Consider the following 13,338-nt stretch of genomic DNA (forward strand, 5'->3'; position numbering starts at 1 on the left):
CGTGAGTATGATGTCACAGTTGTCGTATACGAGCCATGCACTACTCACGTCAGGCCGAGACATAAAAAATAAAGTAACAGAAGGACGGGACACGTACCAGCAGTGCCCTGTTGTCCTCACTTATTTGGCATGCTTTCATACAATTAATAAAAATAGCAATACGCATCACTCAAAGTGAGTGACAGGGCACCGATGAGCGGTAATCAATCACTGCACATTTCTATCCTCGTTTCCCTATATTACGGCGGTGGCAACGGGCCCTTAAGTGTACTCAGAAAGAGTCCAAAAGCTTAAACAAGACACGCTTCATAAAAAAAAGTACTCTTTTCATGACTTGTCTAGATCAGGCAGGACAGGTCCAGACTACGAACCCTTCCGAGCCACCTGCTCTCTAAAACACTTCCTGGGTGTGGAAATTGTCTCAATGTTTACATCTAGTTTGAGTTTTTGCCATTTAACTCTGTGACTTGATGAGGATTGCGTAACAAGAAGTAAACATTTACTTAACTAAACCAAATGGTGTTCATGCAAAATCTCATGACGCTACAAGCAGGATTCGAATCTACGCGGGGAAACCCCATTGGATTTCAAGTCCAACGCCTTAACCACTCGGCCATCGCAGCAGCGTGAGTATGATGTCACAGTTGTCGTATACGAGCCATGCACTATTCACGTCAGGCCGAGACATAAAAAATAAAGTAACAGAAGGACGGGACACGTACCAGCAGTGCCCTGTTGTCCTCACTTATTTGGCATGCTTTCATACAATTAATAAAAATAGCAATACGCATCACTCAAAGTGAGTGACAGGGCACCGATGAGCGGTAATCAATCACTGCACATTTCTATCCTCGTTTCCCTATATTACGGCGGTGGCAACGGGCCCTTAAGTGTACTCAGAAAGAGTCCAAAAGCTTAAACAAGACACGCTTCATAAAAAAAGTACTCTTTTCATGACTTGTCTAGATCAGGCAGGACAGGTCCAGACTACGAACCCTTCCGAGCCACCTGCTCTCTAAAACACTTCCTGAGTGTGGAAATTGTCTCAATGTTTACATCTAGTATGAGTTTTTGCAGTTTAACTCTGTGACTTGATGAGGATTGCGTAATGAGAAGTGAACATTTACTTAACTAAACCAAATTGTGTTCATGCAAAATCTCATGCCGCTGCAAGCAGGATTCAAACCTACGCGGAGAAACCCCATTGGATTTCAAGTCCAACGCCTTAACCACTCGGGCATCGCAGCTGCGTAAGTATGATGTCACTGTTGTCGTATACGAGCCATGCGCTACTCATGTCAGGTCGAGACCTAAAAAATAAAGTAACGGAAGGACGGGGCACATACCAGCAGTGCCCTGTTGTCCTCACTTATTTCGCATGCTTTCATACAATTAATAAAAATAGCAATATGCATCACTCAAAATGAGTGACAGGGCACAGATGAGCGGTAATCAATCACTGCACATTTCTACCCTCGTTTCTATATATTACGGCGGTGGCAACGGGCCCTTAAGTGTACTCAGAAAGAGTCCAAAAGCCTAAACAAGACACGCTTCATAAAAAAAATTACTCATTTCGTAACTTGTCTAGATCAGGCAGGATAGGTCCAGACTACAAACCCTTCCGAGCCACCTGCTCTCTAAAACACTTCCTAGGTGTGGAAATTGTTTTAATGTTTACATCTAGTTTGAGTTTTTGCCATTTAACTCTGTGACTTGATGAGGATTGCGTAACGAGAAGTGAACATTTCCTTAACTAAACCAAATGGTGTTCATGCAAAATCATACTACGCTGCAAGCAGGATTCGAACCTGCGCAGGGAAACCCCATTGGATTTCGAGTCCAACGCCTTAACCACTCGGCCATCGCAGCTGCATGAGTATGATGTCACTGTTGTCGTATACGAGCCATGCTCTGCTCATGTCAGGCGGAGACCAAAAAAATAAAGTAACGGAAGGACGGGGCACGTACCAGCAGTGCCCTGTTGTCCTCGCTTATTTGGCATGCTTTCATACAATTAATAAAAATAGCAATACGCATCACTCAAAGTGAGTGACAGGGCACCGATGAGCGGTAATCAATCACTGCACATTTCTATCCTCGTTTCCCTATATTACGGCGGTGGCAACGTGCCCTTAAGTGTACTCAGAAAGAGTCCAAAAGCTTAAACAAGACGCGCTTCATAAAAAAAAGTACTCTTTTCATGACTTGTCTAGATCAGGTAGGACAGGTCCAGACTACGAACCCTTCCGAGCCACCTGCTCTCTAAAACACTTCCTGGGTGTGGAAATTGTCTCAATGTTTACATCTAGTTTGAGTTTTTGCAGTTTAACTCTGTGACTTGATGAGGATTGCGTAATGAGAAGTGAACATTAACTTAACTTAACCAAATAGTGTTCATGCAAAATCTCATGCCGCTGCAAGCAGGTTTCGAACCTACGTGGGGAAACCCCATTGGATTTCAAGTCCAACGCCTTAACCACTCGGCCATCGCAGCTGCGTGAGTATGATGTCACTGTTGTCGTATACGAGCCCTGCGCTACTCATGTCAGGTCGAGACCTAAAAAATAAAGTAACGGAAGGACGGGGCACATACCAGCAGTGCCCTGTTGTCCTCACTTATTTCGCATACTTTCATACAATTAATAAAAATAGCAATACGCATCACTCAAAGTGAGTGACAGGGCACCGATGAGCGGTAATCAATCACTGCACATTTCTATCCTCGTTTCCCTATATTACGGCGGTGGCAACGGGCCCTTAAGTGTACTCAGAAAGAGTCCAAAAGCTTAAAGAAGACACGCTTCATAAAAAAAAGTACTCTTTTCATGACTCGTCTAGATCAGGCAGGACAGGTCCAGACTACAAACCCTTCCAAGCCACCAGCTCTCTAAAACACTTCCTAGGTGTGGAAATTGTTTCAATGATTACATCTAGTTTGAGTTTTTGCCGTTTAACTCTGTGACTTGATGAGGATTGCGTAACAAGAAGTAAACATTTGCTTAACTAAACCAAATGGTGTTCATGCAAAATCTCATGACGCTGCAAGCAGGATTCGAACCTACGCGGGGAAACCCCATTGGATTTCAAGTCCAAAGCCTTAACCACTCGGCCATCGCAGCTGCGTGAGTATGATGTCACAGTTGTCGTATACGAGCCATGCACTACTCATGTCAGGCCGAGACATAAAAAATAAAGTAACAGAAGGACGGGGCACGTACCAGCAGTGCCCTGTTGTCCTCACTTATTTTGCATGCTTTCATACAATAAATAAAAATAGCAATACGCATCACTCAAAGTGAGTGACAGGGCACCGATGAGCGGTAATCAATCACTGCACATTTCTATCCTTGTTTCCCTATATTACGGCGGTGGCAACGGGCCCTTAAGTGTACTCAGAAAGAGTCCAAAAGCTTAAACAAGACACGCTTCATAAAAAAAAGTACTCTTTTCATGACTTGTCTAGATCAGGTAGGACAGGTCCAGACTACGAACCCTTCCGAGGCACCTGCTCTCTAAAACACTTCCTGGGTGTGGAAATTGTCTCAATGTTTACATCTAGTATGAGTTTTTGCAGTTTAACTATGTGACTTGATGAGGATTGCGTAATGAGAAGTGAACATTTACTTAACTTAACCAAATGGTGTTCATGCAAAATATCATGCCGCTGCAAGCAGGATTCGAACCTACGTGGGGAAACCCCATTGGATTTCAAGTCCAACGCCTTAATCCCTCGGCCATCGCAGCTGCGTGAGTATAATGTCACTGTTGTCGTATACGAGCCATGCGCTACTCATGTCAGGTCGAGACCTAAAAAATAAAGTAACGGAAGGACGGGGCACATACCAGCAGTGCCCTGTTGTCCTCACTTATTTCGCATACTTTCATACAATTAATAAAAATAGCAATATGCATCACTCAAAATGAGTGACAGTCAAGTCAAGTCAAGTCAAGAAATTTATATAGCGCACTACATACCCAGAGGGTTTCAAGGCGCTTAGGAGGGGGAGGTGGATTATTTGTCAAATATCCACGTTTTAAGCTGCTTTCTGAACGCTAGGTGATTCTGGGTTAGGCGAAGGTAAGCGGGGAGTGAGTTCCATGTTTTGGCAGCCAGGTAGGAGAAGGATCTGCCTCCCATGGTAGTTTTGTTGATGCGAGGTACAGTGGCGAGGGCTTGGCTGGAAGAGCGGAGTTGGCGGGAGGGGGAGTAGAAGGACAGTCGAGAGTTGAGGCAATCTGGTCCGATGTCGTAGAGTGATTTGTGTGCGTGGGTGAGCAGTCGGAAAGTGATCCTCTTATTGACGGGTAGCCAGTGGAGGTCTTTAAGGTGACCAGAGATGTGTTCGTTGCGTGGGATGTCTAATATGAGCATGGCTGAGGCGTTTTGGATTCGTTGTAGTTTCTTCTGGAGTTTAGCGGTGGTGCCTGCGTAGAGGGTGTTTCCGTAGTCCAGTCGGCTCGTGACCAGAGCATGGGTGACTGTTTTCCTTGTTTCGGTGGGGATCCAGCGAAATGTTTTTCTGAGCATGCGAAGAATGTTAAAGCAGGAAGAGGATACGGCACTGACTTGTCAGTTCATTGATAGTGAGGAATCCAGGATGACGCCAAGGTTCCGTGCGTGGTCTGTCGGGATGGGTGCATTTCCGAGGGCTTCCGGCCACCAGGAGTTGTCCCATGCAGAGGGGGATTTACCTAAGATGAGGACTTCTGTTTTGTCTGAATTCAGTTTCAGTCGGCTTTGTTTCATCCATTCGGCGACTTCTTTCATTCCTTCGTGAAGATTAGTTTTGGCGGTGCTGGGGTCCTTGGTGAGAGATAGGATCAGTTGAGTGTCATCCGCGTAAGAGATGATGTTGAGGTTGTGTTGGCGGGCGATGGCCGCGAGGGGGCTCATGTATACGTTGAAGAGGGTGGGACTGAGTGAGGATCCTTGTGGTACGCCGCAGATGATTTCAGAGGCCTCGGACTTGAATGGTGGGAGGCGGACTCTCTGGGTTATTCCGGTGAGGAACGAGGTGACCCATTCCAGTGCCTTTCCTTGGATTCCGATGTTTTTGAGGCGGTGTAACAGGGTGCTGTGGCAGACTGTGTCGAAGGCTGCAGAAAGGTCGAGGAGGATGAGGGCGACAGTGTCTCCATTGTCCAGTAAAGTTCGGATGTCGTCTGTTGCTGCGATGAGGGCGGTCTCAGTACTGTGTTTGGCTCGGAAGCCCGATTGTGAGGGGTCGAGTGAATTGTTGGCTTCGAGGAAGGCGGCGAGTTGGTTGTTGACAGCTTTCTCGATGACTTTGGCCGGGAATGGAAGAAGCGAGATGGGGCGGTAGTTTTTGAGTTCGGTGGGGTCTGCTGTTGGTTTTTTCAGAAGGGCGGTGAGTTCAGCGTGTTTCCAGTCTTCTGGGAAGGTAGCGGAGTTGAAGGAGCAATTGATGACGTCTCGGAGGTGAGGAGCTATGACGGAGTCTGCTTTGTTGAAGATGTGGTGAGGGCATGGGTCTGTGGGGGATCCAGAGTGGATGGAATTCATCAGGCGGATGGTGTCCTCAGTGGAGATAGGGTTCCAGGCGTTAAGGGTGTTAACGGGGGGAAGATGGTCAGCTGAAGGTAGGGTGGGTTGGCTTCCGGGTTGGTTGTCAAAGCTGTTGTGGATGTCCGCAATCTTGTTGTGGAAGAAAGAGGCTAGGGAATCGCAGAGGGTTTGAGAGGGGGAGATGTCGTTGGCGTTGGCCGAGGGGTTGGAAAATTCCTTGACGATGTTGAAAAGTTCCTTGCTGTTGTGGGCGTTGTTGTCAAGTCGATTTTTGAATGCTGTTTTCTTGGCTTTTCGGATCAGTTGGTGGTGAGTACGGATGGCGCCTTTGAAGGTGTCCTTGTTGATGGTGGATGGGTCTTTTTTCCAGGCCTTTTCAAGGGAGCGGCACAGTTTCTTGGACTTCTTGAGGTCATCGTTGAACCATGAGGCCTTCTTGATGCCAAGTGTGTGTTGACGTTTTTTCATTGGTGCTAAGGTGTCGGCGGTGTTGGATAGCCAGAGGGTGAGGTTAGATGCGGCTTCGTTGGCGTTAGAAGAGAGGGTAGGGGAAGTTTGAAGGAGCGATGTGGAGATCTGCTCCGTGGTGATTTTGTTCCAGTTTCTTTGTAGAGTTGGTTGGAGGTGGACGAAGGGTTTCGGTTTGTTGTAGGTGAAGTGCACGCAGCTGTGGTCGGTCCAGAGGAGATCCGTAGTGTGGCTGAAGGAGACATGATTGCTGGAGGTGAAGATGGGGTCGAGTGTGTGACCTGCGATGTGGGTGGGGGAAGTGACCAATTGTTTAAGTCCGAGGTTGGCTAGGTTGTCCAGGAGGGTGGCGGTGTTGTGGTCGTAGCTCTTTTCAAGGTGGAAGTTGAGGTCTCCCAGAAGGATGTAGTCTTTGGAGGGGAGCGCGTGTGGGGTGATGAAGTCCGTGATGTCTTCGCTGAATTTTGCGCGGGGTCCTGGTGGTCTGTAGAGGAGGGTGCCTCTGAGTGTGGTCTTGGGGTCGATGTGGATCTGGAAGTGAAGGTGTTCGGAGTTGGCGAGGTTGGCGTCAGAGCTAGTTGAGATGCGGATTGATTTCTTATGGACGATAGCGATTCCACCTCCTGTATGGTCAGTGCGGTCCTTGTGTGTGATCTTGTATCCATCAGGTATGGCAATGGCGATGTCAGGGGCGGAGGAAGCGTTCATCCATGTTTCCGTTAGGAAGGCGACGTCAGGGGAGATGGTGTCTAGTAGGTTCCAAAGGTCAATGGCGTGCCTGTGGACCGAGCGGGTGTTGAGAAGGATGCATTCTAGGTGGTTGGGGTCGGGAGTCGGTGTTGTGGTCGCAGCGGAGATGTTGTTGGTGCCGATGAATCTGCAGGAGAGGCAGGAGAACGGGCCATGGGTCCGACCAGGAGCGGCTTGGACGCAGTTGGGGGCGCGACCGGGGTTAAGGGCTAGGAGGGTGGCAGCATCGTAGGTAATGCGGGAGGGATGGGCAGCGCGAGGGGCAGGGGGTCTGGCGCTGGGCGCGGTCCAGGCGCGGACGGGCGTAGACGGGCTTACCTTTGGCGCACCTTCGGCGCGGATTGGGCGCGGTCGCTGCGCGTGAACGCTGCACGCGGGAAGAACTGTCATATATGGATGGTGGAGGGGGAGGGGCGAGGGCGTCACAGCTGGGAGGCGGGGCGGGCACACGAGGACAACAACAAACAAAATGGAGGCGGAGGGGGGGGCACAGCGTAGCGCTACAGTCAGACGCGCTAAAAGGACTGAAGGCGGTGTGAAAAACAACTATTAATGCGCTCGTGAGGCAAAGCGGCAATAACCAACACAGCGGAAGAGGATAATACAAATAAGCAGTTCAGGCAAGGCAGCGCTATGAATGCAGTATGCGGAATGTAACAGATCAATGTAAACAATTTAAACAAGGCAGCGCTAACAAAAGGTTAAACAATTTAAACAAGGCAGCGCTAATAAAAGGTAAATGCAGCAGGCGATATGAACCCAATGAGGGACGCTTTAAATCAATGTGGTGGCAATGCAGCGCGGTAAAACCAGATGCCTGCAAGAGACACTGGGAGCGACCACTCAGCTTGTAGGCGAGGAGCGAGTCACGGCGAATGTAAGGAGAGGAGCGCTCTTTCTATTCTGTGGGAGGGCGTCACAGCTGGGAGGCGGGGCGGGCACACGAGGACAACAACAAACAAAATGGAGGCGGAGGGGGGGGCACAGCGTAGCGCTACAGTCAGACGCGCTAAAAGGACTGAAGGCGGTGTGAAAAACAACTATTAATGCGCTCGTGAGGCAAAGCGGCAATAACCAACACAGCGGAAGAGGATAATACAAATAAGCAGTTCAGGCAAGGCAGCGCTATGAATGCAGTATGCGGAATGTAACAGATCAATGTAAACAATTTAAACAAGGCAGCGCTAACAAAAGGTTAAACAATTTAAACAAGGCAGCGCTAATAAAAGGTAAATGCAGCAGGCGATATGAACCCAATGAGGGACGCTTTAAATCAATGTGGTGGCAATGCAGCGCGGTAAAACCAGATGCCTGCAAGAGACACTGGGAGCGACCACTCAGCTTGTAGGCGAGGAGCGAGTCACGGCGAATGTAAGGAGAGGAGCGCTCTTTCTATTCTGTGGGAGGGCGTCACAGCTGGGAGGCGGGGCGGGCACACGAGGACAACAACAAACAAAATGGAGGCGGAGGGGGGGGCACAGCGTAGCGCTACAGTCAGACGCGCTAAAAGGACTGAAGGCGGTGTGAAAAACAACTATTAATGCGCTTGTGAGGCAAAGCGGCAATAACCAACACAGCGGAAGAGGATAATACAAATAAGCAGTTCAGGCAAGGCAGCGCTATGAATGCAGTATGCGGAATGTAACAGATCAATGTAAACAATTTAAACAAGGCAGCGCTAACAAAAGGTTAAACAATTTAAACAAGGCAGCGCTAATAAAAGGTAAATGCAGCAGGCGATATGAACCCAATGAGGGGCGCTTTAAATCAATGTGGTGGCAATGCAGCGCGGTAAAACCAGATGCCTGCAAGAGACACTGGGAGCGACCACTCAGCTTGTAGGCGAGGAGCGAGGGCACAGATGAGCGGTAATCAATCACTGCACATTTCTACCCTCGTTTCCATATATTACGGCGGTGGCAACGGGCCCTTAAGTGTACTCAGAAAGAGTCCAAAAGCCTAAACAAGACACGCTTCATAAAAAAAATTACTCATTTCGTAACTTGTCTAGATCAGGCAGGATAGGTCCAGACTACAAACCCTTCCGAGCCACCTGCTCTCTAAAACACTTCCTAGGTGTAGAAATTGTTTCAATGTTTACATCTAGTTTGAGTTTTTGCCGTTTAATTCTGTGACTTGATGAGGATTGCGTAACAAGAAGTAAACATTTACTTAACTAAACCAAATGGTGTTCATGCAAAATCTCATGACGCTGCAAGCAGGATTCAAACCTACGCGGGGAAACCCCATTGGATTTCAAGTCCAACGCCTTAACCACTCGGCCATCGCAGCTGCGTGAGTATGGTGTCACAGTTGTCGTATACGAGCCATGCACTACTCACGTCAGGCCGAGACATAAAAAATAAAGTAACAGAAGGACGGGGCACGTACCAGCAGTGCCCTGTTGTCCTCACTTATTTTGCATGCTTTGATACAATTAATAAAAATAGCAATACGCATCACTCAAAGTGAGTGACAGGGCACCGATGAGCGGTAATCAATCACTGCACATTTCTATCCTCGTTTCCCTATATTACGGCGGCGGCAACGGGCCCTTAAGTGTACTCAGAAAGAGTCCAAAAGCTTAAACAAGACACGCTTCATAAAAAAAGTACTCTTTTCATGACTTGTCTAGATCAGGCAGGACAGGTCCAGACTACGAACCCTTCCGAGACACCTGCTCTCTAAAACACTTCCTGAGTGTGGAAATTGTCTCAATGTTTACATCTAGTATGAGTTTTTGCAGTTTAACTCTGTGACTTGATGAGGATTGCGTAATGAGAAGTGAACATTTACTTAACTAAACCAAATTGTGTTCATGCAAAATCTCATGCCGCTGCAAGCAGGATTCCAACCTACGCGGAGAAACCCCATTGGATTTCAAGTCCAACGCCTTAACCACTCGGCCATCGCAGCTGCGTGAGTATGATGTCACTGTTGTCGTATACGAGCCATGCGCTACTCATGTCAGGTCGAGACCTAAAAAATAAAGTAACGGAAGGACGGGGCACATACCAGCAGTGCCCTGTTGTCCTTCATTATTTCGCATACTTTCATACAATTAATAAAAATAGCAATATGCATCACTCAAAGTGAGTGAAAGGGCACAGATGAGTGGTAATCAATCACTGTATGTTTCTACCCACTTTTCCCTATATTACGGCGGTGGTAACAGGCCCTTAAGTATACTAAGAAAGAGTCCAAAAGCCTAAACAAGACATGCATCATAAAAAAAAGTACTCTTTTCATGACTTGTCTAGATCAGGCAGGACAGGTCCAGACTACAAACCCTTCTGAGCCACCAGCTCTCTAAAACACTTCCTGGGTGTGGAAATTGTCTCAATGTTTACATCTAGTTTGAGTTTTTTCCATTTAACTCTGTGACTTGATGAGGATTGCGAACAAGAAGTGAACATTTCCTTAACTAAACCAAATGGTGTTCATGCAAAATCACACTACGCTGCAAGCAGGATTCGAACCTGCGCAGGGAAACCCCATTGGATTTCGAGTCCAACGCCATCGCAGCTGCATGAGTATGATGTCACTGTTGTCGTATACGAGCCATACTCTGCTCATGTCAGGCCGAGACCAAAAAATAAAGTAACAGAAGGACGGGGCACGTACCAGCAGTGCCCTGTTGTCCTCACTTATTTTGCATGCTTTCATACAATTAATAAAAATAGCAACATGCATCACTCAAAGTGAGTGAAAGGGCACAGATGAGTGGTAATCAATCATTGCGCATTTCTACCCTCTTTTCCCTATATTACGGCGGTGGTAACGGGCCCTTAAGTGTACTAAGAAAGAGTCCAAAAGCCTAAACAAGACACGCTTCATAAAAAAATAATTACTCTTTTCATGACTTGTCTAGATCATGCAGGACAGGTCCAGACTACGAACCCTTCCGAGGCACCTGCTCTCTAAAACACTTCCTGGGTGTGGAAATTGTCTCAATGTTTACATCTAGTTTGAATTTTTGCCGTTTAACTCTGTGACTTGATGAGGATTGCGTAACAAGAAGTAAACATTTACTTAACTAAACCAAATGGTGTTCATGCAAAATCTCATGACGCTGCAAGCAGGATTCGAACCTACGCGGGGAAACCCCATTGGATTTCAAGTCCAACGCCTTAACCACTCGGCCATCGCAGCTGCATGAGTATGATGTCACAGTTGTCGTATACGAGCCATGCACTACTCACGTTAGGCCGAGACATAAAAAATAAAGTAACAGAAGGACGGGGCACGTACCAGCAGTGCCCTGTTGTCCTCACTTATTTTGCATGCTTTCAGACAATTAATAAAAATAGCAATACGCATCACTCAAAGTGAGTGACAGGGCACCGATGAGCGGTAATCAATCACTGCAGATTTCTATCCTCGTTTCCCTATATTACGGCGGTGGCAACGGGCCCTTAAGTGTACTCAGAAAGAGTCCAAAAGCTTAAACAAGACACGCTTCATAAAAAAAAGTACTCTTTTCATGACTTGTCTAGATCAGGCAGGACAGGTCCAGACTACGAACCCTTCCGAGCCACCTGCTCTCTAAAACACTTCCTGAGTGTGGAAATTGTCTCAATGTTTACATCTAGTTTGAGTTTTTGCAGTTTAACTCTGTGACTTGATGAGGATTGCGTAATGAGAAGTGAACATTTACTTAACTAAACCAAATGGTGTTCATGCAAAATCTCATGCCGCTGCAAGCAGGATTCAAACCTACGCAGTGAAACCCCATTGGATTTCAAGTCCATCGCCTTAACCACTCGGCCATCGCAGCTGCGTGAGTATGATGTCACTGTTGTCGTATACGAGCCATGCGCTACTCATGTCAGGTCGAGACCTAAAAAATAAAGTAACGGAAGGACGGGGCACATACCAGCAGTGCCCTGTTGTCCTCACTTATTTCGCATACTTTCATACAATTAATAAAAATAGCAATATGCATCACTCAAAATGAGTGACAGGGCACAGATGAGCGGTAATCAATCACTGCACATTTCTACCCTCGTTTCCATATATTACGGCGGTGGCAACGGGCCCTTAAGTGTACTCAGAAAGAGTCCAAAAGCCTAAACAAGACACGCTTCATAAAAAAAATTACTCATTTCGTAACTTGTCTAGATCAGGCAGGATAGGTCCAGACTACAAACCCTTCCGAGCCACCTGCTCTCTAAAACACTTCCTAGGTGTGGAAATTGTTTCAATGTTTACATCTAGTTTGAGTTTTTGCCATTTAACTCTGTGACTTGATGAGGATTGCGTAACGAGAAGTGAACATTTCCTTAACTAAACCAAATGGTGTTCATGCAAAATCACACTACGCTGCAAGCAGGATTCGAACCTGCGCAGGGATACCCCATTGGATTTCGTGTCCAACGCCTTAACCACTCGGCCATCGCAGCTATATGAGTATGAAGTCACTGTTGTCGTATACAAGCCATGCTCTGCTCATGTCAGGCGGAGACCAAAAAAATAAAGTAACGGAAGGACGGGGCACGTACCAGCAGTGCCCTGTTGTCCTTCATTATTTTGCATGCTTTCATACAACTAATAAAAATAGCAACATGCATCACTCAAAGTGAGTGAAAGGGCACAGATGAGTGGTAATCAATCACTGCATGTTTCTACCCACTTTTCCCTATATTACGGCGGTGGTAACAGGCCCTTAAGTGTACTAAGAAAGAGTCCAAAAGCCTAAACAAGACATGCATCATAAAAAAAAAGTACTCTTTTCATGACTTGTCTAGATCAGGCAGGACAGGTCCAGACTACAAACCCTTCTGAGCCACCAGCTCTCTAAAACACTTCCTGGGTGTGGAAATTGTCTCAATGTTTACATCTAGTTTGAGTTTTTGCCATTTAACTCTGTGACTTGATGAGGATTGTGAACAAGAAGTGAACATTTCCTTAACTAAACCAAATGGTGTTCATGCAAAATCACACTACGCTGCAAGCAGGATTCGAACCTGCGCAGGGAAACCCCATTGGATTTCGAGTCCAACGCCTTAACCACTAGGCCATCGCAGCTGCATGAGTATGATGTCACTGTTGTCGTATACGAGCCATACTCTGCTCATGTCAGGCCGAGACCAAAAAATAAAGTAACAGAAGGACGGGGCACGTACCAGCAGTGCCCTGTTGTCCTCACTTATTTTGCATGCTTTCATACAATTAATAAAAATAGCAACATGCATCACTCAAAGTGAGTGAAAAGGCACAGATGAGTGGTAATCAATCATTGCGCATTTCTACCCTCTTTTCCCTATATTACGGCGGTGGTAACGGGCCCTTAAGTGTACTCAGAAAGAGTCCAAAACACTTCCTGGGTGTGGAAATTGTCTCAATGTTTACATCTAGTTTGAGTTTTTGCAGTTTAACTCTGTGACTTGATGAGGATTGCGTAATGAGAAGTGAACAATAACTTAACCTAACCAAATAGTGTTCATGCAAAATCTCATGCCGCTGCAAGAAGGTTTCGAACCTACGTGGGGAAACCCCATTGGATTTCAAGTCCAACACCTTAACCACTCGGCCATCGCAGCTGCGTGAGTATGATGTCACAGATGTCGTATACTAGCCATGCACTACTC

The 13,338-nt window shown here is 46.8% G+C and overlaps 7 non-coding genes across 7 annotated transcripts; all 7 read right to left on the bottom strand.

Moving 5' to 3' along the window:
- Nucleotides 1–1,790: 1,790 nt before the first annotated feature.
- TRNAS-CGA (transfer RNA serine (anticodon CGA)) lies at nucleotides 1,791–1,872 on the bottom strand. Its single transcript has one exon. It is a non-coding gene; the product is annotated as a tRNA-Ser (tRNA).
- A 543-nt stretch (nucleotides 1,873–2,415) lies between these two features.
- TRNAS-UGA (transfer RNA serine (anticodon UGA)) lies at nucleotides 2,416–2,497 on the bottom strand. The gene has a single exon. It is a non-coding gene; the product is annotated as a tRNA-Ser (tRNA).
- A 543-nt stretch (nucleotides 2,498–3,040) lies between these two features.
- TRNAS-UGA (transfer RNA serine (anticodon UGA)) lies at nucleotides 3,041–3,122 on the bottom strand. Its single transcript has one exon. It is a non-coding gene; the product is annotated as a tRNA-Ser (tRNA).
- A 5,836-nt stretch (nucleotides 3,123–8,958) lies between these two features.
- On the bottom strand, nucleotides 8,959–9,040 carry TRNAS-UGA (transfer RNA serine (anticodon UGA)). The gene has a single exon. It is a non-coding gene; the product is annotated as a tRNA-Ser (tRNA).
- A 1,778-nt stretch (nucleotides 9,041–10,818) lies between these two features.
- Nucleotides 10,819–10,900, bottom strand: TRNAS-UGA (transfer RNA serine (anticodon UGA)). The gene has a single exon. It is a non-coding gene; the product is annotated as a tRNA-Ser (tRNA).
- Nucleotides 10,901–12,068: 1,168 nt separating this feature from the next.
- Nucleotides 12,069–12,150, bottom strand: TRNAS-CGA (transfer RNA serine (anticodon CGA)). Its single transcript has one exon. It is a non-coding gene; the product is annotated as a tRNA-Ser (tRNA).
- Nucleotides 12,151–12,693: 543 nt separating this feature from the next.
- TRNAS-CGA (transfer RNA serine (anticodon CGA)) lies at nucleotides 12,694–12,775 on the bottom strand. The gene has a single exon. It is a non-coding gene; the product is annotated as a tRNA-Ser (tRNA).
- Between the last annotated feature and the right edge of the window lie 563 nt (nucleotides 12,776–13,338).

The sequence above is a fragment of the Lissotriton vulgaris genome, chromosome 11 (assembly GCF_964263255.1).
Source record: "Lissotriton vulgaris chromosome 11, aLisVul1.2, whole genome shotgun sequence".
NCBI lineage: Eukaryota > Metazoa > Chordata > Amphibia > Caudata > Salamandridae > Lissotriton > Lissotriton vulgaris.